The 26756-nt window shown below is 42.2% G+C and overlaps 1 pseudogene; it reads left to right on the top strand.

Annotated features, from left to right (window-relative positions):
- The first annotated feature begins 12220 nt into the window (after window positions 1-12220).
- On the top strand, window positions 12221-18199 carry LOC119310418 (annotated as a pseudogene).
- The last annotated feature ends 8557 nt before the right edge of the window (window positions 18200-26756 follow it).

Below are 26756 nucleotides of genomic sequence, written 5' to 3'. Positions count from 1 at the left end.
ACTCTAAACTGTTTAACTGAACTATCACGTAGTTATCAAAACATGTATGTCCGATGTTCGCAACATCCACAGACAACGATTGGGGTTCAGCACACTAAGCGGTGCATTAAGGACATAAGCTTTCTATTGTCCGCATAATCGCTACTGTCAACTTTCAACTATATTTTCTCTAGGAACATATCTAAACAGTGGAACTAAAGCGCGAGCTTACGACATAATTTCCAAAGATCTTTTGACTATGTTCAGGATAATTAAGTTCATCTATGAACTCCCACTCAGATAGACATCCCTCTAGTCATCTAAGTGATTACATGATCTGAATCAACTAGGTCGTGTCCGATCATCACGTGAGACGGACTAGTCATCATCGGTGAACATCTTCATGTTGATCGTATCTACCATACGACTCATGCTCGACCTTTCGGTCTCTTGTGTTCCGAGGCCATGTCTGTACATGCTAGGCTTGTCAAGTTAACCTAAGTGTTTCGCGTGTGTAAATCTGGCTTACACCCGTTGTATGTGAATGTAAGAATCTATCACACCCGATCATCACGTGGTGCTTCGAAACGATGAACTTTCGCAACGGTGCACAGTTAGGGGGAACACTTTCTTGAAATTTCAGTGAGGGATCATCTTATTTACTACAGTCATTCTAAGCAAATAAGATGCATAAACATGATAAAGATCACATGTAATCAAATAGTGACATGATATGGCCAATATCATTTTGCTCCTTTTGATCTCCATCTTCGGGGCTCCATGATCATCATCGTCACCGGCATGACACCATGATCTCCATCATCGTGTCTTCATGAAGTTGTCTCACCAACTATTACTTCTACTACTATAGCTACTGGTTAGCAATAAAGTAAAGTAATTACATGGCGTTGTTTAATGACACGCAGGTCATACAATAAATAAAGACAACCCCTATGGCTCCTGCCGGTTTTCATACTCATCGACATGCAAGTCGTGATTCCTATTACAAGAACATGATCAATCTCATACATCACATATCATTCATCACATTCTTCTTGGCCATATCACATCACATAGCATACCCTGCAAGAATAAGTTAGACGTCCTCTAATTGTTGTTTGCATGTTTTACGTGGCTGCTATGGGTTTCTAGCAAGAACGTTTTTACCTACGCAAAACCACAACGTGATATGCCAATTGCTATTTACCCTTCATAAGGACCCTTTTCATTGAATCCGTTCCGACTAAAGTGGGAGAGACTGGCACCCGCTAGCCACCTTATGCACCAAGTGCATGTCAGTCGGTGGAACCTGTCTCACGTAAGAGTACGTGTAAGGTCGGTCCGGGCCACTTCATCCCACAATACTGTCGAAACAAGATTGGACTAGTAACGGTAAGCATATTGAACAAAATCAACGCCCACAACTACTTTGTGTTCTACTCGTGCAAAGAATCTATGCAATAGACCTAGATCATGATGCCACTGTTGGGGAACGTACCAGAAATTCAAAATTTTCCTACGTGTCACCAAGATCTATCTATGGAGAAACCAGCAACGAGGGGAAGGAGAGTGCATCTACATACCCTTGTAGATTGCTAAGCGGAAGCGTTCAAGAGAACGGGGTTGAAGAAGTCGTACTCGTCGTGATCCAAATCACCGGAGATCCTAGTGCCGAACGGACGGCACCTCCGCGTTCAACACACGTACAGCCCGGTGACGTCTCCCACGCCTTGATCCAGCAAGGAGAGAGGGAGAGTTTGAGGAAGACTCCGTCCAGCAGCAGCACAACGGCGTGGTGGTGGTGGAGGAGCGTGGCAATCCTGCAGGGCTTCGCCAAGCACCGTGGGAGAGGAGAAGGGAGAGAGGTAGGGCTGCGCCAAGAGGGAGAGAAACTCATGTGTTGGCAGCCCTCAAGACCTCAACTATATATAGGGGAGAGGGAGGGGGGTGCACCCCCTCTAGGGTTTCCACCCCAAGGGGTGCGGCTGCCCCCAATCCCATCTAGGGTGGCGGCCAAGGGGGGGGGAGGGGAAACTTGCCCCCCCAAGTTAGGTGGGTGCGCCCCCTCCCCCAACCCTAGGCGCCTTGGGCCCTTGTGGGGGGGCGCACCAGCCCACCTGGGGCTGGTCCCCTCCCACACTTGGCCCATGCAGCCCTCCGGGGCCGGTGGCCCCACTTGGTGGACCCCCGGGACCCTCCCGGTGGTCCCGGTACGTTACCGATAAAACCCAAAACTTTTCCGGTGACCAAAACAGGACTTCCCATATATAAATATTTACCTCCGGACCATTCCGGAACTCCTCATGACGTCCGGGATCTCATCCGGGACTCCGAACAACATTCGGTAACCACATACAAACTTCCTTTATAACCCTAGCGTCATCGAACCTTAAGTGTGTAGACCCTACGGGTTCGAGAATCATGCAGACATGACCGAGACGTTCTCCGGTCAATAACCAACAGCGGGATCTGGATACCCATGTTGGCTCCCACATGTTCCACGATGATCTCATCGAATGAACCACGATGGCAAGGACTCAATCGATCCCGTATACAATTCCCTTTGTCTAGCGGTATTGTACTTGCCCGAGATTCGGTCGTCGGTATGCCGATACCTTGTTCAATCTCGTTACCGGCAAGTCTCTTTACTCGTTCTGTAACACATCATCCCGTGATCAACCCCTTGGTCACATTGTGCACATTATGATGATGTCCTACCGAGTGGGCCCAGAGATACCTCTCCGTTTACACGGAGTGACAAATCCCAGTCTCGATTCGTGCCAACCCAACAGACACTTTCGGAGATACCTGTAGTGCACCTTTATAGCCACCCAGTTATGTTGTGACGTTTGGTACACCCAAAGCATTCCTACGGTATCCGGGAGTTGCACAATCTCATGGTCTAAGGAAATGATACTTGACATTAGAAAAGCTTTAGCATACGAACTACGATCTTTGTGCTAGGCTTAGGATTGGGTCTTGTCCATCACATCATTCTCCTAATGATGTGATCCCGTTATCAACGACATCCAATGTCCATGGTCAGGAAACCGTAATCATCTATTGATCAACGAGCTAGTCAACTAGAAGCTTACTAGGGGCATGGTGTTGTCTATGTATCCACACATGTATCTGAGTTTCCTTTCAATACAATTATAGCATGGATAATAAACGATTATCATGAACAAGGAAATATAATAATAATAACTAATTTATCATTGCCTCTAGGGCATATTTCCAACAGTATGAAGATACCGACGATCGAATCTTGGGCAAGTAACATATTGATGGACAAAGGGAATTACATATGTTGTCATAAGGTTCCATTGATAAAAAATTCATAGAAATATGTAGGGGCCAATATAGGCATCCAGGTTCCGCTATTGGTTATTGACCAGAGAGGTGTCTCGGTCATGTCTACATAGTTCTTGAACCCATAGGGTCCGCATGCTTAACGTTCATTGATGATATAATATTATATGAGTTATGTATGTTGGTGACCGAATGTTGTTCAGAGTCCCGGATATGATTACGGACATGACGAGGAGCTCCGGAATGGTCCAGAGGTAAAGATTGATATATGGGATAATACTGTTTGATCTCCGGAAGGGGTTCCGGATGTTTCCCGAAATGTTTGGGTACGGGAACACTTTATTTGGGCCAAAGGGGAAAGCCCACGTGGCTTTTGGAAAGTGCAAAAGGGAGTTTTGCGGAGACCAGAGGCTAGACGCCAGGAACCCTGGCGTCTAGGGGGTAGACGCCGGGAACCCTAGCGTCTAGCCCTGGAGTCCGAGAAGGACTCTTGCCTCTTGGGCAAAACCGACTTTGAGGAGGCTTTACTCCAAGTTTCGACCCCAGGGCTCAACATATAAATAGAGGGGCAGGGCTAGCACCCAAGACATATCAAGATTGACCAAGTTGTGTGCCGGCAACCCCATCCCCTCTAGTTTATCCTTTGTCATAGTTTCCGTAGTGCTTAGGCGAAGCCCTGCGGAGATTGTTCTTCACCAACACCGCCACCACGCCGTCGTGCTAACGGAACTCATCTACTACTTCGTCTGTCTTGCTGGATCAAGAAGGCGAGGACGCCATCGAGCTGAACGTGTGCTGAACACGGAGGTGCCATACGCTCGGTACTTGATCAGGACGGATCATGAAGGTGTACGACTACATCAACCGCGTTGATCTCCATGGATAGATCTTGCGTGTGCGTATAATTTTTTTGTTTTCCATGCAACATTCCCAATTATATCAGAGTATAAACAAGTCTGGGTCGATTCCATATGATCGTTCTTCTAATGTCATACAATCAATGTTGTTTTGAGACTATCGTTACACTTAAAGATATCTCAAGATCCGGAAAACGTGATCACGAACAACACTTGAGATAGTCTTAGAGACGAGACTAGGAATCTTATTTTACCGTCTATTGTTCCACACGTGCATATGAGTTTTCCACTGAATCGCATATTCTAGGATCATAGAAGTTATAGCATAGAATATAAACTCTTAATCATGAACACAGAAATATAATAATACCATATTATTTCCTCTAGGCCATACTTCCAGCAGACTCCCACTTGCACTAGAGTCAATAATCTAGTTGCATATTATTTCTAACACTCGTGGCTATCTGGTGTTGTCTCATGCTTTGCTTGTGGCATAGTCTTCATCAATGGTTCTATCATATTCAGATCCTTTATGAAACTTGCTCTTGTTATGTCTATTTTATGTGGATTTTAAACTCCCTTTTTTGCTTTGAACAACAACCCTATTATTCTTAATATAGTGTCATCAGTTTCATTGCACTTAGGATCATCAAATCTATATCAAGATACTTCTTGATTTAGAATTTGGGATGTTACAAGTAACAATCTAAGTGTCCTCCCAAAAATCACTTTGTCTACCATTCCCCACCACCATGTATCTGCCCTTAACATACAACTTCTTAATCTTCAACAATTAGGCCAGCAGGGGGAGTCTCGGGAGGTGAATTTTAATTGTTGCACTCCATTTATAATATTGTATTTTTTCTAACAATTTCTTGCCACATCTTGTCCTTGCTCTTCAAGTTCCACCACCATTTACACAACATACTATTAATGAATATTTTCAAATTTCTAATGCTCAATCCTCCCTTTTCATGGGTCTACAAATCATAGGCCATCTAACCATGTGATACTTTTTATTAGCACTACCACCTTGCGAGAAAAGAATCTTAATGGCCTTCTCCATTCTCCCTACATTAGTTACTGGAAATTTGCACATGGAGAAGCAAACACATGCATACTAGTTAACCATACGTTGATCCTAGTTAATCTCTCTCTCATAGAGAAAGTACCTGATTCCCAACCATCCAGTCTTTTATACATGCATTCAACAATATATACCCAATTTTTCACATATAGTCTACTGCTAGAAACAGGGACCGCCTAGGTATTTTACAGGCCATGAGACTACCTATCCATTCAACATATCAACATATAACTGACATTTCTCGTCATCGTGCAACACCATGACCACCTCACTTTCTTTGGAAGTTGATTTTCAGACTAGACATTTTCTCAAACAAATACAACAACTGTTTTCATATCCCTGACATATTATGTACTATCTTGCATAAAGAAAATAGTACCATCAACTTATTCCAGAACTGCCACACCTTTATCAATAATACGAGGTATCAAGTCAGTGATCCAATCCTTTACTTGAGGCACTTGCGCCAATCTTTGTAGGAAGTTTGCAGCAATATTGAAGAGGAAATGAGACAAAGGCTCCCTCTGCATCACACCTCTGAAGCTATCAAAATTTCTACCCATGATATCATTTATTTTCACACTTAAGAGTACCCCATTTCACCATAGTCTAAAACCAACACATCCACTGTTCATTGAATTATCTTTCTCTCAGGTCATCGAAAAGGAAATTCTAGTTCACCATGTCATAGGCTTTTTGAAAATCCGGCTTAAGGACAACCCTTGTTGTTCATCCTTTTGTGCATGTATGCTTTCATGTAGAGACATGACCCCATCCATAATATTCCTCCCTTTGGTAAATGCATTTTAGCTAACTATATCGGTTTCTTCATGGGTGGTTTTACTCTTTCATCTACAGCTTTAGGGAAAATTTTGAACATAACTAGCAGTGTTGAGTGTATTTTTGCACTCGCTTTTACACATGTTTAAACTAGACAATCTCATATTTTCTAAGAGAATCACTTTGATTTATTTACTAATAACCGATAAATGCAAGAGACTTTAAATCTCCATGTTTATTTTTGTTCCTTGCAGAAGTGACGGGGGAAGAGGGGAGGGCGATGAGGCAACTGCATGTCTCTTGCCTACAATCTCTTGCTTCTCAGTGACACCGCTTCACTGTCATCCAACACCATGGGCATCACCTAATTGCCTGGGACCGACATCTCCATGACCACCACCACGACGTACTCCACTGGAACCGATGGGTTCAGAGTGTGAGACCTGTACACATCCCAACACGCTCTTTGCATTACCCCCTTCCCCTCCAGCATCGGCCAGTGGATAATCTCGATGGAATAGCTCCACCTCTGATCATTTGGATCCTCTTTTACTTCGTGTCCACCCTAGCAATCCCCACCAATTCCTTGTAAAGCATCGATAGTTCAGAAACTAGCTACAGATCTCACGAAACTTGGCCAGCTTCTCCGCATCGCGGTCTGCCACCTGCGCCAACATCTTTCTCAGTAAAGAACTGATGTCCATCGTTGTTACAACAATTTTAAGTCAGTTTTTGTCTTTTGCAGGAAACCCCTTGATATTTGGGTTAACCAACCCGGCGTACATATCAAAGTTTAAAAAATATATTCATATCCTTTAAACCCTAACTCTAAATTTAATATGTTATATATGGAATTTGATTAAAAAAATGTGCAGAATCTGAATATGATGTTATTTTACGGGTCAATCATTTAAAAATGCTATTTCAGGTGCAATATTAATCAATAGTGTAAAATCCATCTTTCTTTCATATCAATGCCGATCCGGATTGGAAATGAACACCTCAACAAAATTAGGATAGACGGAAGAGATCATCTATAACCGCGCATGCACATCTTGCCAAAACCTTAGAAAAAAGCATATTACTCATCTTATGCTGAGATAGACACCTTAGGATGGATAACATTCAAGCCCGTTATGATTGTGGGAGCACTGAGGTCATCGCCAGCGAGGGTGGGAAGGAGGATAAGCGACAACACAAATGAGATGACATGTGTTGTAATAAAGTACGTGAACCTACTGGGGGTCTTAAGTCATGATTATTCGGTTAGGGGAGTGATATTTTTTCTCCCATTGTAACGCACAAGCTCTTTTGCTAGTATTGCATATATTTGTGTATTCATAAAAAAGATTATTGTGTTAAGGGAGTGTGGTATTTTTTTTCTTCCATTGTAACACACAAATACAAGCTCTTTTGCTAGTATTGCATATATTTGTGTATTTCATAACCGTATTTAAACATTTTGCAAGTTTTGGGATGTTTGTGTTACACGCGAGCAGTTCAAGAACCAAAAATATGTAATTTTCTTGATAAAAACCATTAGGGTCAGTTCTTTCGCTGGCTTCTAAGAATAAGTTTCCCTACCCAGCTTATTCTTTTTTTTTGAGGGAAGGCCATCGTGGCTAGATTTATTGATTAATGCATAAAGGCACATCGTCTACGAGCTTGCTCACTAGACAATCTAGAGGCTCGTCAGTCCAACTAGAAGAAAGTTTATTACAATAACTAAAATTAGCTAGCACATGCGCCGCTTGATTTGCTGATTGAAAACAATGCTTAAAGTTGACCTTCCCAATCAAGGTAGAGATGTCCACACATTCCGCGAATATCGCTGCCACCGCGTCCCACCAAGTACTCTGACCGGAGCAGCAGTTGATTACCGTTAGAGAGTCGGATTCCGCTTCAACTCGCTAGAACCCTAGGCTATTTGCCAAGTTCAGTCCGTCTCTCATCGCCATTGCCTCTGATGTCATTGCATCCGCTGCATATGGGATAAACTTACATTGAGCTGCAAGGAAAATACCTCGTTCATCTCTAATAATTGTTGCCGTAGCTCCAACTCCTTGCTCCGCAAAAAGGTCGCGTCCACATTAAGTTTGATGAACTTTGGGTCTGGCTTCAACCATCTTTCCTCTTCTGTCACAACTATCTTCGCCATGGCTCGTTGATAGTTGCTTGTAATTGCCAAGACCGACAAAGGCCATCTTACCATCGGCGGGCAACTCTCATTATGTGTTATAAGGCGGCGTGTCCACCAGAGGTGCCAACATCCCACCACTACGACCTGTTCAATCTCCAATGTCGGCATTAGAGGTAGTGGCGTTTGATCAATAGACAAGATATACTCCATAATAACCGACCCAGATCTATCAACATTTGTTGCGGTGTTGATGAAATCTGTCAATCCAAGTCGGCTCCACATACCTCTTGAATGAATACACATGAAGAATAGATGACGAATATCTTCAGAGCTCTTGTGGCAAATTGGGCACCCTCCAATTGCCCCAACGTGTCTATTAGCGAGTATACCTTTTAGGGGCAGAATTCCGTGTAGTAAACGCCAGCAAAATATTGAAACTTTACGTGGAATTTGTAGCTTCCATAATGTACTCCATACCACTGGAGTAGCAGAACCTCCCGGTCGACTGATGTCATTTGCATGCGCCCAAAATTTATGTAACCATTGGATTCTATAAGCTGTTCGAACGGAGAACATCCCTTTTTTATCGGGGTGCCATGCGATGAAATCTTCAAATGCATGAAGACTTAAGGGGATTTGCAGAATCCTTCGAGCATCGACGGGATTAAAAATCATATTCATGAGTTGCTCTTCCCAAAGTCCTGTGTGAGGATCAATCAAGTCACTCACCACCGATACGACTGTTTGACCTCTGGGCGTGATGATCATTCTGTTGGGACTAGAAGGAATCCATGGATCTGACCATATGTTATTGCCCACTCTCCAAATATAGCCTTTTTTGAACACTTCAAGACCTTTCATAATGCTTTGCCAAGTGAACGAAGCTCCATTTTTTAGAGGTGCTGGTAAGAGGCCTTCATTTGGAAAGTATTTTGCCTTAAGAACTCGTGCACAAAGTGACTCACGTGAAGTAATAAGTCTCCAACATTGCTTAGCTAGAAATGCCAAATTAAACGAGTATAGATCTCTAAAGCCCATACCACCTTCACTCTTTGGGTAACATAATTTCCACCAAGAATACCAATGCATTTTCTTATTTTCATCATCATCTCCCCACCAGAAACTAGCAATAATATCTGCGATTTCCTTGCAAATACCTTTTGGTAGACAAAAGGCAGACATAGCAAAAACATGAATAGCTTGTGCCACAACTTTAAGAAGAATTTCTTTACCCCCAATTGATAATTGTTTTTCCATCCATCCTTGGATTCTTTGTTTAATCCTTTCAATGAAGTGCTTGAAACAGTCACTACGATCAGCTCCTACCATAGCCGGAAGGCCTAGGTACTTATCAGATAATGCCTCAGTACCAATATGTAATTATTGGCAAACTTCAGATCTTGAAACTGCACTGGTATTAGGACTGAAAAAAACACTAGACTTTGCCAAACTTACCAATTATCCAGAATTTTGGCAATAGGTATCTAGCACTTGCTGTAAGGAAGCTGCATTTAAAACATCCGTGCTCATGAGAATCAAAGAATCGTCAGCAAATAAAAGGTGTGAGACTGACGGTGCATTCCTGCACACTTTAATTCCCTCAATGCCACCAGCTTCTTCTTCATACTGCAATAGACTAGAAAGACCTTCTGCACAAAGGAGAAATAGATAGGGAGAAAGGGGGTCTCCCTGCCTAATTCCTCTAGTAGGTATGAATATCTCAGTTTCTTGTGAATTGTACCTTACTTCGTATCTTACGGATCCAACACAAGCCATCATCATTTCCACAAAACTTTCATGAAATCCCAGCTTCAACATCATATTCCTCAGAAACACCCATTCTACTCGATCATATGCTTTATGCATATCCAACTTGACTGCACATAGACCTGATTGGCCCACTCTTTTATTTTTTATTTTATGAATACATTCATAAAAGATGAGAATGTTATCGGTAATGAGCCTCCCAGGAACAAAGGCACTTTGGGTTGGAGAAATAATATCAGGAAGAATTGTTTTTAACCGAGCAGCAAGCATCTTTGATATAATCTTGTACAAAACATTGCAAAGGCTAATGGGTCTGAACTGAGTTACCATCTCTGGAGAGTCAACTTTAGGAATCAAAACAATCGTTGTATCATTCCATTCAGCTGGGATCTGCCTTGAATTAATTGCAATAAGAACTTCTTGGGTTATTTCCTCCCCTAATATATGCCAGTATTTTTGAAAAAGACTACATGGAGGGCATCAGGCCCTGGTGCCTTAAGATCACCGATGCTAAAAACAGCTTTACGAACATCATCCGGAGTATATGGAGCTAATAACATGTTGTTCATTCGAGCTGTAACTTTGGAATTGACCTTAGAAAGAATAGATGGATCGGTGTACTGTACCTCCGACGTAAAAAGGTTGGAGAAGTAACTCTGAATATGTGGGTTTAGTTCCATTGTACCTTCCATCCAATTTCCATCCGAGTCTTTCAACTTTTTGATAAAATTTCTTTTTCTCCTTGCCGAAGCATAGACTTGAAAGAAGCCCGTATTTCTATCACCATTTTTCAGCCACGAAATACGTGACATTTGCATCATATGAAATTTCTTCAAGTTCTAGTAGGTATTCAATCAGCTCTGAAAGCTCTTTGCGCGCTTCTTCACTATCGTCATTAATTGGGCCTCTCATCACCCTCTCAAGATCACGCTGTGCCTTACAGAGGCATTGTTTAGGTTTCTTCAAAACCCTCTGGTCCCAATCATGGAACATCGCATGCATGCGATTTAACTTCTCATAAACCGAATTGGTTGTAGGGTCCGATCCTACTTTCTGCCAAGCGTCCATTACAGTATCATTGAACTTTGCTTCTCGCAACCACCTCGACTCAAATCTCAATGGTCTTGCATAGTCATGAATGGGCACAGTATAGTGTTCAGTGTTGACCAACAATGGTCTATGATCCGAGTGGTTGTACTGTAAGTTTTCCAAAGCTGCCATGGGGAAAAGATTCGCCCATGCTTCATTCACCAAACCCCTGTCTAGTCGTTCTCGGATCCGTCTTCGATGCCATGTGAATTTATCACCCCAAAAACCCATATCCCCTAGCTCACAATCATCAATAGCATTTTGAAATGCATGCATATACTGTTGTGGGCGTGGATTTCCACCCTCTTTTTCGTGTAGAAACTGAATTTCGTTTAAGTCCCCAATCAGCAACCAGGGAAGATTGTGAGCATGATGGAGATGGCGCATGCGATCCCAGGTTTTGTACTTGTTTTCCCATCTAAATTCACCATACATGCCCGTAAGTCTCCACACCAAGCTATTTGAGTCTTCCACTGTCACATCTATATACATCGGGTCTAGGTTCAGACGCTGCACTTTGATTTCCTTTTTCCAAAACAAGATCAGTCCTCCCTTTCTACCATCTCCAGGGCACACAAACTTTTGGTCCATGTGCAATCTCTTCCTCAAACACTCCCATGGATAACTTTCAAGATGTGTCTCACAAAAACATCACCTCAGGGTTGCATGCTCGCTGGACATCCAGTAGAGCTCGAACTGCCGCGGCGTTCCCAAGCCCGCGACAATTTCAACTCAAGACTTTCATGACGACCGGTCTGCCTGCGACGAGGAGATCGTACACCCGGTATTCGACAACGAAGAAACTCTCGGTCGATGCAGCCGCCGGAGGACAACAGATCTCCACTTTTACAGCGGTGATTAACAAAGAGGACTCACGGTCAGTGAAGCCGCCGGAGGACATCAAACCCTAGCTTCCTCTGCTAGGGTACAGAAAACTGAGAAGGGAGTACCTCGTCAGTACATCAAGCTAGCCTCACGAGAAGGCCACGGCCCACAGGATTAGCGGCCGCCGCCGGCGGCGGCGACGCGCTAAACCTAATCGCCAGGAACTTTGCTTCCGGAAAAAAACGCTTCAGGACTTTTTAAAAGCCTAGATTAGAAATTGTATTTTGTTTGGGCTTGTAAAAAGGCTAGCCCAAAAAAGCCAACGAAAGAACTAACCACTAGAACCTTAGGAAAACCCCAAGCCCAGGCTTCCGCACTGCAAAACCGTCTGAACCGGCGTGATGCTCCACCGGCGGCACCCCCTCGCCGCCCTGCTCCGCCTCTTCTCCACCACCTGCCGCCGCCGCTCCCGCCTTCCCTCGCAGCCGCATCTCCCGAACACCGACACCCTCCCGCCGCTCCCTGTGGCGAAGAAGGTCCCCTTCACCGTGTCGGCGCACGGGAGGTCGTGGAGCGACCCCTACCACTGGATGCGCGACACCTCCGACCCCCACCTCGCCGCCCTCCTCGCCGCCGAGAACGCCTACGCAGACGCCTTCGTCTCCTCGGCCGGCGGAGGCGGCCTCCGCGCGCGCCTCGCTGCCGAGATGCGCGCCCGGCTGCCCCCTTCCGCCGTTTCCCCGCGTCAGCCCTGGGGCCCTTGGTTCGCACTGCTCCATTTCGTTTGATCCCGTACAGCATGGCTTGGAACTGTATCGCTAGGGTCTGTCAACTTTGAACTTGTGATGGTTTTATGGTGTTAGTTTTTCCGTGTAACTGCCGCTGTATGACTGATTTTTTGTTTGTACTTGTGTAGCCAACCGAGTTGTAGTTTGTCAGGGAAGGATTAGGACGTTATGCATTTGTTCATTGTTGCGGTTGCCTCTTGAGTATAAGATTTGTGGTTTAGGTTAGCTAGTTTATCCTTCTAATGTAGGGTCATGTTTGTTCTTGCACGATTTTAGTGTTCAATTATTGCTTCTGTCAGATGGAACGAACTGTTCCGTCAAATTTCATTTGCCACGTCAGGACACGGTTGTGGAATGACTGTTCATCTAATTTCCTTGGACATATTATATATGCTTCTAACTGGAAACATAGCTTACACTCCTATTCGGGAAATAAGGGCTAATGGAAAGAGGGAACGCACTTCTGAAAATATTTTTTGCCAGGTAAATGATGCTGCACAAAAAAAAAAAAAACAATTGCCTTTGTGTCTTACATAACTCATTTTTGTGTATCCAGGTCATATTACCAGTACGTGCCAAATGGAATGGAGTACCCAGTTTTGTCCAGAAAGTTAAGGCCCTCTGGTGGTTTAGCAGGACGTTTCCTTAGTTATCTTTCTGACTGGGAGAAGGAAGAAGTGTTGCTTGACTGGAATGAGATCGCAGAGAAATTTGGTACGTTCTTTGCCACATTAGTCTGGTGTGGTCTCCATACTTACACATAATATACTGATGTGAGCTTCAACTGTATAGTTTAATGTAGTTTGACTATTATATTTACTGCAGTTAATTGGACATTGTTTATTTGCTTATTATCATTGATTTCTTGCGATGAGGACATTTTATTTGCTCGCACCTGAAAACTTATCAGTGGATCATTTTGTAACTTATGCAGGTTATGTTCACATTGGGAGTTGTCGAATATCTCCTGATCATAGGTTTCTTGCGTATACTCTCGATACATCTGGGGGTGAACTGTTTTCACTGGAAGTGAAAGATCTTCCGTCTAAGCATGTCATTTTTAGTTTGCCAGACAAGGGAATTGTCAGTTTAGCATGGACTCACGACAGTGAAAATTTATTTTATACTGTCTGTGATGAGACTCTACGTCCCAATCAGTAATTCTCCTTCCTTGAATAAAGTTAAGCTCAAGAAGCTTGTAGTCTTACTGTATTTGATATGTTTTCATGTTATAGGGTTTTCTGTAAAAAGATGCAGTCAGATGAGGCCGGTTTCTTAGTTTTCATGGAGGATGATGTAAACTGTTGCGTGGATATCACAAGCACAAAAGATTTCAAATATATCACTGTGAATTCTAACACAAGGACATCATCTGAGGAAGGTTTCTATTTCAACTTTATACCCAATTCAAAATGCATTTTGCGACGTTTACCACTTATGTCTTGTTTTCGATTGTTATTTCTGATTTGTGCTTGTGTTGCTGCAGGTTTATGTGATGGAATCTGGTAATGTAAGAGAAGGCTTATGGCCTGTACAAAAACGCACCAACAAAGTGCAGTACTTTTTGGAGCATCATAATGGGTTTTTCTATATTCTTACTAATGCACCCTTGAAAGATACTGAAACTGCAGTTGAAGGCTACTACCTGGCCAGGTGTAGAGCTGAAAAATCACTGATGGATAAATGGCAGGTCTCTCCCTCCTTCAGAAAGTAAATTTCTAGGCAGAGTTTATTACTCCCTCTGTTCACAAATATAATATGTTTTTGATATTTCAATATGGACTACATATGGACTGAAATGAGTGAAGAAACACACTAAAATGCGTCTATATACATTCGAACCAGAAAAAGGTTAAAACATCTTATATTTGTGAACAGAGTGATATTTGTTAAGACAAAAATATCTTCGTCAGACATTGAGTTCTTCCATATCAAGTGGTGATGACATCTGTATATAAGTAGCATATCCATTGCTAGTATGGATTTTTCATTTGGTGGCTTGAACACATTTCGTTGCTGAATATGCATTAGATTTATTCCCATTAGACTTCATACTTTACAAAGTTGCTGCCTGTATTTCTATTGCTAGGTTGTGGCACTCCCTGGGCCGGACTGCACATTTCAGGATATGGATATTTTTCACGAACATTTAATTCTCTTTCTTCAAAAAGACGGGCTTCCTCTGTTTTGCTCCATCGATTTGCCAGTCCAGATTGACTTTCAGGTATGATATTTGACTCATGTCATGTTAACCTATTACTATTTGTATGTTTTGACATATTATTCCTAGAGATGTAATACACACTTTGTCTTGGACCATAATTATTTAGATCACCAAATAGTACCCACCTTGAAGAATTGGCAGTCTTAATTTCACTTTATCTGTTGCACTTCCAATGTATAACCTGTACTCTGATATTGTCATTCTCTCTACCTTTTCAAATTATGGGCTAGATTGTCGCTACTCATGATTCTGAAAACTCCTGTATTATTTGTGCTGATGACTTTTGTTTATCTCCCAGGAGCCAAAGGAATTTGGTGATTTCGCTCCATGGTTTTTCCCAATACCTTCAAATTTATGTAGCATTCTTCCTGGGCCCAACAATGATTTCATGTCATCTACTTTTCGTCTGGTGGTGTCATCAGCAGTGGTACAACATTCAACAAAGTTTCACATTTTTTATCTGTCTCAATTGGCGTTTCCTTATATTCTATGTTGATATTGGTTTCAGCTCTTTTCTCAATTCCCTGGATCTCACTCTATGATTTATATAATAGCACCCATCAAATTCTTTTCTACACACTCAGACCAGTTCTATTCCTTGCCACTCACATAATGCTGCACAATTTCATGAAGTGTATAATTAAACTGTGTATCATGTAGAAGAATATAATTCAACCAAATATTCATCATGTTAATCTGGCGTTTTATTATGTTAATTGCGCAACATTATTGTACAGTGCATCTGTTGTGTTGCTAGAGATAAGTTTTCCCAGTAAATGTTTAATTTGCTTTATTGTAGATTCCAGACTTAACTGTGGATTATGACATGAGAAAGAAGACATTTACTATCGTTGATCAAGAGGAAGTGACTGGCCTTTGTTCAAGTCTATACACAGTAGGACAATCCAATGTTTCAAGCATCCAACAAAATCTGCAGCTTATTGAAGATTAACAAAGTTGGAGTGATCTTTCCAAGTTATTATCTTGTGAGAGGGTCCAAGTTGTTTCACATGATGGTGTCTTGATACCTTTAGTGATCCTGTATTCACGGGAAGCTCATATTCATGGAGAATCGCCTGGGATTTTATATGGATATGGAGCTTATGGAGAAGATCTGGATAAAAGCTGGTGTTCTGACAGGCTCAGTCTGCTTGCTCGAGGTTGGGTTCTTGCATTTGCTGATGTTAGGTACAGTTTGATGCCTGTGGCATTTTTTCAGCTTACAGGACTGCACTTCCCCATCATCATTCAGTATTTCCTAACTCATCTTACAACTTACTGCAGCATGTGGAACTCTGCATTTTCATTTGGTGAACTAGATTATTAAAGAACCACACTAGCATATCTGCACCCTATACTTGGACTTCCTACAAGTGTGCAACACGATGTCTTTATTCACCAAATCTTATAGTATACAGAACGTTAATTTTTATTTTCACCTGAAACTGAAAGAGACATTAGGTCCTAGGCTGCTATCATATTGAGACGTTGATCCATGATCTTGTGAAAGGACCGCCTGATTTCACTGTTCCATGTCACAGGGATAATTTGCTAGAATTCTGAAAGGTGGCCATTTAATAGTCGCAAAGTTCTACCATTTTTTCCATCTAGCGCCATTTGGAGGTTATCAACATGGAGTTTGGCTTCCCTGCAAAAAAATAAATAGAGTTTGGCTGAGCTGACGACTTCAATATGGTGTGAATGTGTGATATACCATCTGCCGTTTCTCTAGCATGCTCCACAATAAAATTTTAAAACATGATAAGACAGTTGTTTTTGACTTTTCATTTATGATTAGAAGGAAATGCATTTTATGATTGACACCGCAAATTTTATGTTCCTGATTGTTTGTAATTCCCTAGCCTAATCATGTAGGGGTGGAGGGGATCCATCAGGGCATCTAGCAGGCACCAAAGCCAAGAAGATAAATTCAATTCAAGATTTTGCGGCATGTGGGATGCATCTTATCAAGGAAGGTTTTGTGCATGAAAGTCGTCTTTGTGCTATGGGCTCCAGTGCTGGTGGTTTGCTGGTTGGGGCGGTGGTTAATATGTTGCCAAATTTGTTCTCTGCTGCAGTTCTCAAGGTAAATCTTTGAGCTCATCCATCGATACATCATTATCATCATCTGGGATTTGCTGTGCTTATTCCCTTCTCTTTGCTTCTACTGGTAAATGATGTTTCTGGGCTTTCAAGTATCAGTGACATGTATTTCTACCGAAACAGGTCCCCTTTCTTGATATCTGCAATACAATGTTGGATCCTACGTTACCTCTCACCATCTTGGACTACGAAGAATTTGGTGACCCTAATATCCCAGTTGAATTTGACGCAATCCGTAGTTATTCTCCTTATGACAACTTATCTCCTGGCAAATGTTACCCCTCAATTCTGGTGACTGCCTCTTTTAATGATACAAGGTTTTTGTCTAACTTCATTGTACTCTTGTGATACTGCAGTTTGGATAATTTGTTCCTGTTCCATGTGAAATTTTCAGCTCACAACATTGTAGTCAAGGTTTCCAGCTGTGTACTGTTGGTTTTCTTTTGAATGGCCATAATTTCCTTTTTGTTTGACAGGGTAGGAGTCTGGGAAGCTGCTAAGTGGGTTTCAAAAGTGAGAGATGTCACGTGCCCATCCTGTTCCAAGTCTGTTGTGCTCAAAACTAATATGCAGAGTGGCCATTTTGGTGAGGGTGGACGCTTCATGGGGTGCGAGGAGACAGCCTTCGAGTATGCATTTCTAATGAAGGCATTGGGGATGGATGATATGTCTGCGAAGTAATGAACTGACACTCAGGGCTTACCGTGCTGCAAGAGTTGCGGTGATGCATGGAAGCAGTAATCGATATCATTACCTGCTGTAGTGACATCTAGCAACCTGGAGTGATACGTTGGATCAGACTGCTCCTAGTCCACACTATTGTTGGTTGCAGAGCATTTATTTGCGGGTTCCTGCATTGCACAGGGCCAACTGGAGCCCTCCGAATAGCACAAATGAATATTGTGCGTTAAGGTGTTAAGATCGGGCATCATCTGTCGTTCCCCATCAAAATTAAGGTCAGTATCACGGAATGCATGCCATAGTTATATAGAATTTTTGTGTCGAGCTACAGAGTTCTCTCTTTGGCAACTCAACCAGACAAACATTGTAGATTATAATCCAGATTGACATATGGCTCTAGCATGATGCGCCGCGCTAGTTGAGATGCTACCGATGTTAGACATGGAGCTATAATGTGTGAGAATGAATATTGGTTTTGAACCCTGACTCACATATCAGGTTAGTTGTACGTATGTCGCTGTCTTGTATTTTGAACCTCTGAATGAGATCGGGCTTCCTTAAATTAAGATGAGCTGCATGTAACATCCATGCGTACATTTTCTATGTTTCGATCGTTGTTAGTAGATAGAAAGTTAGTGGCGACCTGTTGAAGCGTGTTTAGTACATTTTCTCGGAGCTTATCTTAGTTTAAATATCCTTTCGGTAGTGACGCAATTATTTATGCTTGTAATGCACGGGGCACTCTCAGTTAAGTAGTACCAGTTGGTGCAGCATGGACCCGTGATCCCAAGTCCACAGTTTTCTACGCCGACTAGATCCCAAGGCCAAATTATTGGACTCGCTTCGTTTTTCTTGAAACCTGGCAGTATCATACTCAAGAAAATAAATCCAGCCATTTGGCACACCAATCTCCACAAGTTCCGTATGGCTGTTGTGTATACTTCTTGTGTGGTCCTCTGCTTACATACCTTTTTTCACTGGGTGACTACTCCGATCCGTTTTGATATCACTGTAAACTGTTTACTCTCTCTGCATATCCATGCAGATGCAGTGCAGTATACACAACAGCCATACGGATTGAATATATCCTGCATTGCATTATTGGGACTCATTGTTGGAAGAGATTCAAGTGGGGAAATGGGAGTGAATATATACTCGTGCTTCCCCATGGGTGCGTTGGGTTGGTGCTCCAGTTGGTTGCATTGCATCATGGGTTCGTTGGGGAACGCGATGAATGGCTCTGATTGCTTCCGTTGGAGCTTCTTCTCTCGGTGGGGATCTACTCCGTGCGTGCTTCACCTGGTATCATGATTATGCACTCACCGTTTGGCACATCAAATCTGACGATTCTTGAGGACCCATGGCGTTCATTCTGATGGGATATGGAGCGATTCTAGACTTCGTGATGTGCGTCGCATGGCTTCGTGATGGCCCTGCCTGATGGCGATACGCTTCTTTGCTTCTCATCCGCGCATGCTCGTGGTAGGGAAGGCTTAGCGTGCTGGCCTCTCTCGCTCCAGGTTTCAGATGCGATAGTTGATTAGTAGAGACTGGACTTTCTCTCATCACCGTTGAAGTACGTCACTGACAACATTTACCACCAAAACTTACTTTTCTTTTTCAAAAAAGAGGTTGAAACCCTGCCATCATTATGATGCACACCCGTTGTTATTACTCTCACTATAAAAAAGGACGCCGATAACGCCCACACGTGTGGGCGTTAAGGGGTCTGCCCACACGTTTTGTGTGGTGTTCAAGAGGATCAGCCCACACATTTACGTGTGGGCAAAACAACTAGCACCCACACGCCTCTTTTTTTTTGTTGCGGTCCCTCTCACACGCCTATGTGTGGTCGAAATGCATAACGCCCACACGCCCGTACGTCAGGCCTCCTATCTCATGGTCCCGCATGCCCCGGCGTGACAGTCACCACGCGCCCGCAGTTGCCATGGTTTAGACACTTTTCCATGTTCCCTTAACTGCAGTTGCCATGTCACTGAACTACGGTTGTCATGGTTGCTCAACTGCAGTTGCCATCTCAAGTCAAGTGTCGGATGCCATTTTTGGACAAACTGCAGCTGTTGCCATGTATAGTCTAGTTTACTATAGTTGTCATGATTTAAAAACTTTAGGAGTTGCCACCTACTAACACTAGGCAGTTGTCGTGTACCCTGCAAAACACATGGCAACTGACATGTTCGGGTAAAAGAGAGAGTTGTCATCTGCTTACAAGCACACCAGGGCAGTTGCCCTGTACCCTGCAAAACACATGGCAACTGACATGTTCGAGAGAGTTGCCATCTGCTTACAAGCACACTAGGGCAATTGCCCTGTACCCTGCAAAACACATGGCAACTGACATGTTCGGGAGAGTTGCCATCTGCTTACAAGCACACTAGGGCAGTTGCCGTGTACCCTGCAAAAACACATGGCAACTGACATGTTCGGGTAAAAGAGAGAGTTGCCATCTGCTTATAGGCACACTAAGGCAGTTGCCGTGTACCCTGCAAAACACATGGCAACTGACATGTTTGGGTAAAAAAAGAGAGAGTTGTCATCTGTTTACAAGCACACTAAGACAATTTGCCATGTACACTGCAAAACACATGGCAATTGGCAGCTTGGGTGTGGGAGACGAGACGGGCGTGTGGGCGAGATGGCAAATGCCCACACATCAGCCCTTGTGCGTGAGTGAAATCTGGCGTGTCGGCGAACTGCTAAATGCCCACACGCCGGCCCCTCCGTGTGGTAAAACGGACGTGTGGGCGATTGGGTGAATGCCCACACACTAGTCCAATCCTACGTGGCACCACAAACATGCCAAGATTGATGCACCCACAAATGGACGCGGATCCACGCGTGTGGGTGAGATGCAAACGCCCACACGTGTGGGCGTTAGTGTTTCAGAGCAACGCTCGCCCACACGCTCTATAATACACAGATTGTGCCATGTCACTGCATGTATACATGTTGATATCTTTTTGGATTTTCAGTTTTTAAAATGTTTTATCTCTTAAATGAAAAATCCGATTGAAGATCCTTTTTCATCATTAAATCCATCGTGACGAGATCTTTGAAACTAGATCTCATATCAATATGTTTCGATGACTTTTTTTTGGGTTAAAAGTTGCCATGTCTATTGCATATGAATTGCCATGGTGTTTACACTGAAGTTGCCATGATATGTTTCAGCTATTTTAAAAGTAAATTTTGACATATTATAAAACGGTGAATTAAGAAATTAAACTTGTCATGAACCATAAACTAAAATTGCCATCATACATGCACTTCAAATTGCCATGGTTCATACAAAAAACAACTGCCATGGTCAAAGTACTGGAATTGCCATGGTCAAAATACTAAAAATGCCATGATCTATAAACTAAAATTGCCACATGGCAACTTTGGTGTAAACACTATGGGAACTACAGTGTAAATATCATGCCAACTTTTGGCCAATTTTTTTTGTTGAAATATATCAACATGTGATCTAGTTTTGAAGATCTCGTCGAGACGGATTTAATGATGAAAACAAATTTTTGATTGGATTTTTTTAATTAGGAGATAAAACATTTTCAAGTCGAAAACCAAAAAGATTCCCGCTGATGTCATCTGTTTTGACGTGGAAAAATGGATGGTAATGGACGCGTTTTGGCCATGTTGCTTCGTGACATACGTGTGGACATTATCATTTGGATAAAAAAAATATAAGAGTAATTATTAAGCAGCATACAAAACAAAGGTAATCATGGTCAAATTATTACAAAAAGATGAATAAAACATTTATGACTAAGTCGACTTCGTACATTGCAACACCTTCATGTAGGGTACACGATCTCGTGTCGCCGTCATGTCGGCTGATGGCCAGGGCAAGCATTGTCATCCTGGTTGATGATACAACCAATGAATACTACTTTTTTTTTTGAATAAGAGAAGGCACCAACAGGTGCCAATTTCATTCAGCTCATTGACAGAGTACATCAAGCATTACATAGACCTGCCACGAAATTGAAAGAAAGAGAAGCAGAATCTAAGGCTGTGAGCTGAAGAACTATCCTGGAAGATAGAGAGGGAATAAAAAATCCCAACTGATGAACAACATGATCAGAAGAACAGAAAAGCAGGCAACAGATAGCCTAAAACAAGTGTACCAAACAAAGATGACTTGAAAGTGTACTGAAGCACCCCAAGGTAGGTGTAATACAAGCCTCTAAATTTAATCCTGTGAAGCTTAAGACGTCAACTGGCCTCAGCTTGGCAAACTCTGCAAAATGCACAACATGGAAGAGGCTTCCTTTTCCTGTGAACCAGCAGGTTGAAGAAGACCATCCTTAATCTAGCAAAGGCGCATCCTGAAAGAGAGAGAGTATAGAAGCCAGCACAACAACACTGTGAAGAGAAGCAGAAGATCCATGCACAACAAGGTTGTTAGTAGCAATGTATAGTATGAATTCTAAAACCTTGAATCTGGAAATTAGAAAGAAGGGTCAACACAGGACAAGAAACTTGAGAATGAGTAGCAGCAAAACAAGAGAGTTGAGTGTGCCCATCAGAACGAAAAACCTGTTGCGCAAGATTATGAGCAATACCATTGATTTCACCTGAGGCAGCAACCAAAGCTAAAGCAAGACAATCCAAAAGAAAAGTGGGCTGCGCAATATTGAGTTGAGAAGCAAGATGAGCAGCAAAAGAAAGAGCCAAAGCTTCAGCTTGCAGAGGAGTAGAAGTAGGAGAAGCTGAAGCTTGAACTTGCACATTAATTTCCTTTTGGTTGAAAGGCATAGAGATGTACACTCCCACACCTGTAGCAACCTCTCCTTGCAACAGACCTGGAACTTTCTTGGTCCTAAAAGCAGCATCAGAATAGATCTTAGGGCCAACAATTAATAGATTTGTCTTTAGCGTTCTACCTTGCATAGGGAGCCGATCAGGAGGCAATTGATTATGAGCTTGATCATGTTTCGAAGGTAAACAGGGAAGATTATCATAAGAATCAAAAGCTAAAGCAAGAGCTGCAATATGAACTTGGTGGGGGAGAGCCTTTTCTCTATCAAAGAGAAAATCATTTCTAGCCTTCCAGAGACACCACAAAAAATTTAAAACACTAGAGACAAAACCATGAGGATGTCCCTTATGAAGCAAGTCAAAAAGAATAGAATGCATAGCGGAATGGCCCTGAATTAAAGCATCCGATCAAAGGAACCAAGGAGAGGAAAGTTGCACAGAAAAAATAGATGGAACTCATCCTCTTGCTGGCCACAACGACAACAATTTTTAGAAATATGAATGGAAAAACGACCAGCTCGCAAACCTGTAGGCAAGGCCTTTCTAAGCAATCTCCAAGCGAAAGTTTTGACCCTAGGAAGCAAATCCTTCTGTTTCCAAATTAATTTGAGAAAATCTAATAGATCCAAAGGAAGAGTAGCAGGCGCATATCTGGGATTAGCATGAATCTCCTGTAAACAGAGTTTATAAGCAGATTTAGAAGAACAAATTCCATTAGGGGTAAGATCCCAACAAAGGAAGTCTGGACTTTCGTCATCAATAATTTCAGTTTGAACAACGAGAGAGGCCAAAGGTTGCTGGAAAAGGGAGAAAACAAGGTCATGATTCCAACTTTTTTGACCTGGAAGCCAAAGATCTTTAACTAAAGAAGGATATATAAAACCAGATTGTTGAGCAATAAGATGATCATGAACCGAGCTCCAAAGAGTGCACCAAGGCGTGCTCCAAATTTAAATATTACCTTGAGATAACTGATAAAAAGAATGAGCTTTAAGTTTAGGAAACAATTTCAAAATAGAGGCCCAGAAAGCTGATTTGGGAGAAATAGCAGTAGCTGTCCAAATAGAAGCATCATGAAAGTACTTAGCCTTAAGCACAAGATGCAAGTGAGAAGAAGGGAACTTGGCCAACCTCCAGGCAGCAGAAAGAAGAAGACTCTCATTAATAGATTTTAAATTTCTGACACCTAAGCCACCTTCATCTTTTGAATTGCAAATGTCCTTCCATGCTCTAAGGCAAAGACTCTTTTTTGAGTCATTTTGTCGAACACCTGTCCACCAAAAATTCCTAATAACAACAGTAAGCTTAGCAATGAATTTCTTCGTAAACAAGATATTAGCCATGTAATAGACAGGAATAGCCGAGAAAACCGAGCGAATCAATTCAAGTCTGGCAAAACGTAACACCTTCAAAAGATAGCGACGCAAAATCGTCGCTACTGAGTCTAACCAATAAAAACCAGAGCAAGGGTTTTCACCCTCGCCCGAAAGCAGTCCTCCAACCATCACCTTGAAAACGGATCTGCCCATAATCATCCCAGCCAGAATTTCGCGCCAAGCCAAAGAGGCCCTAGCGAATGGGTGGGATGTTGGGGGGGGGGCATGCACATCGTGGACATGGTCGCTGGTAATCCACGCCGACAAGAGTCGACCTACAACATCCACCACAAACCCGATGCTACTACATTGGTAGTTGCTCCTCCCACAGTAATACTGCAATATTAAGTACTTCCTTTGTCCGAAAACAATTTTTGCTCAAATAGATGTATCTAGACGTATTTCAGTGCTAGATACATATGTTTGAGTGACAGTTATTTTCGGACGGGGGAAGTAGTTGATACGTCTCCAATGTATCTATAATTTTTGATTGTTTCATGCTGTTATATTATCTATCTTGGAAGTTTTATATGCTATCTTATATGATTTTTGGGACTAACCTATTAATCTAGAGCCTAGTGCCAGTTTCTATTTTTTCCTTGTTTTTGAGTTTTACAGAAAAGGAATACCAAACAGAGTCCAAATGACCTGAAAATTTACATTGTTTAATATAGAAACCCCCAGAAATAAACCTAGATCGGGAGTTCCGCTGCCGCAAGCCTCTGTATCCACGAAAACCCAATCGGGATGTTCCGGCACCCTGACGGAGGGGGAAATCATCTCCGGTGGCCATCTTCATCATCCCGGCACTCTCCATGACGAGGAGGGAGTAGTTCACCCTCGGGGTTGAGGGTATATACCAGTAGCTATGTGTTTGATCTCTCTCTCTCTCTCTCTCTCTCTCTCTCTCTCTCTTGTGTTCTTGATTTGGCACGACCTTGATGTACCGCGAGCTTTGCTATTATAGTTGGATCTTATAATGTTTCTCCCCCTCTACCTTCTTGTAATGGATTGAGTTTTCCCTTTGAAGTTATCTTATCGGATTGAGTCTTTAAGGATATGAGAACACTTGATGTATGTCTTGCATGTGTTTATCTGTGCTGACAATGGGATATTCATGTGATCCACTTGATGTATGTTTTGGTGGTCAACTTGCGGGTTCTGTGACCTTGTGAACTTATGCATAGGGGTTGGCACACATTTTCGTCTTGACTCTCCGGTAGAAACTTTGGGGCACTCTTTGAAGTTCTTTGTGTTGGTTTGAATAGATGAATCTGAGATTGTGTGATGCATATCATATAATCAAACCCGCGGATACTTGTAGTGACATTGGAGTATCTAGGTGACATTAGGGTTTTGGTTGATGTGTGTCTTAAGGTGTTATTTTAGTATGAACTCTAGGGTTGTTTGTGACACTTATAGGAATAGCCCAATAGATCGATCAAAAAGAATACCTTTGAGGTGGTTTCGTACCCTACAATAATCTCTTCGTTTGTTCTCCGCTATTAGTGACTTTGGAGTGACTCTTTGTTGCACGTTGAGGAATTGTTGAGAGAACTTGCACTAGTGAAAGTATGAACCCTAGGCCTTGTTTGAAGCATTGCAATACCATTTTCGCTTACTTTTGTTACTTGCTACCTTGCTGTTTTTATATTTTCAGATTACAAAAACCTATATCTACCATCCATATTACACTTCTATCACCATCTCTTTGCCGAACTAGTGCACCTATACAATTTACCATTGTATTGGGTGTGTTGGGGACACAAGAGACTCTTTGTTATTTGGTTGCAGAGTTGTTTGAGAGAGACCATCTTCATCCTACACCTCCCACGGATTGATAAACCTTAGGTCATCCACTTGAGGGAAATTTGCTACTGTCCTACAAAACTCCGCGCTTGGAGGCCCAACACGAGTCTACAAGAAGAAGGTTGCGTAGTAAACATCAAGCTCTTTTCCGGCGCCGTTGCCAGGGAGGTGAGTGCTTGTAGGTATATCTTTAGATCTTGCAACTGAATCTTTTAGTTTCTTGTTTTATCACTAGTTTAGTCTATAAAAGAAAACTACAAAAAATTGGAATTGAGGTTGCCTCATATGCTTCATCTTTTTAATATCTTTCATGAAAGTGATGGAAAGGAAAATTGTGTTCAAGTGTTAGAAGAAGAAGTCAATAAAATGTTTGGCATAAAATCTTTGAATAATGAGCATGATTGCAATGTTGTTAGTATGAATTCTTTGAATGTCCATGATGCTAATGATATGCAAAGCCAAAATCTTGGGGATGCTATATTTTATGAATATAATCATTTTAGTCCCCCAAGTTTTGATGAGGAAATTTATTACGATGAAAGCATGCATCCTATCTATGATGATTATATTGATGAAAGTGGATTTGGAGAGGTCATGACTTTATTTAGTGATGAATCCACTATTTCGGAAAAGGTTCCAATTGATTATGAGAACAAAGTTGCTATCTATGATGATTATTGTGATGACATATATCCTATAAAGAATAATGATAACCATGAAACTTGTCACCTTGATTTTAATTTTCAATTGGATTATGCCTCACATGATAGTTATTTTGTTGAGTTTGCTCCCACTACTATTCATGAGAAGAAATTTGCTTATGTGGAGAGTAATAAAAATTCTATGCTTGTGCATCATGAGCGATTCTAGACTTTCATGATGTCCGTCGCATAGCTTTGTGATGGCCCTGCCTGATGGCGATATGCTGCTTTGCTTCTCATCCGCGCATGCTCGTGGTAGGGAAGGCTTAGCGTGCTGGCCTCTCTCGCTCCTGGTTTCAGATGCCATAGTTGATTAATAGAGACTGGACTTTCTCTCATCAGCGTTGAAGTACGTCACTGACAACATTTACCACTAAAACTTACTTCTCTTTTTAAAAAAGAGGTTGAAACCTTGCCATCATTATGATGCACACCCGTTGTTATTACCCCCAC

Source organism: Triticum dicoccoides, chromosome 5B, assembly GCF_002162155.2.
Source record: "Triticum dicoccoides isolate Atlit2015 ecotype Zavitan chromosome 5B, WEW_v2.0, whole genome shotgun sequence".
In the NCBI taxonomy this organism is placed as follows: Eukaryota; Viridiplantae; Streptophyta; class Magnoliopsida; order Poales; family Poaceae; genus Triticum; species Triticum dicoccoides.
Note: the sequence above shows the minus strand (reverse complement) of the source record. Positions and strands in the feature narration are given on the sequence as shown.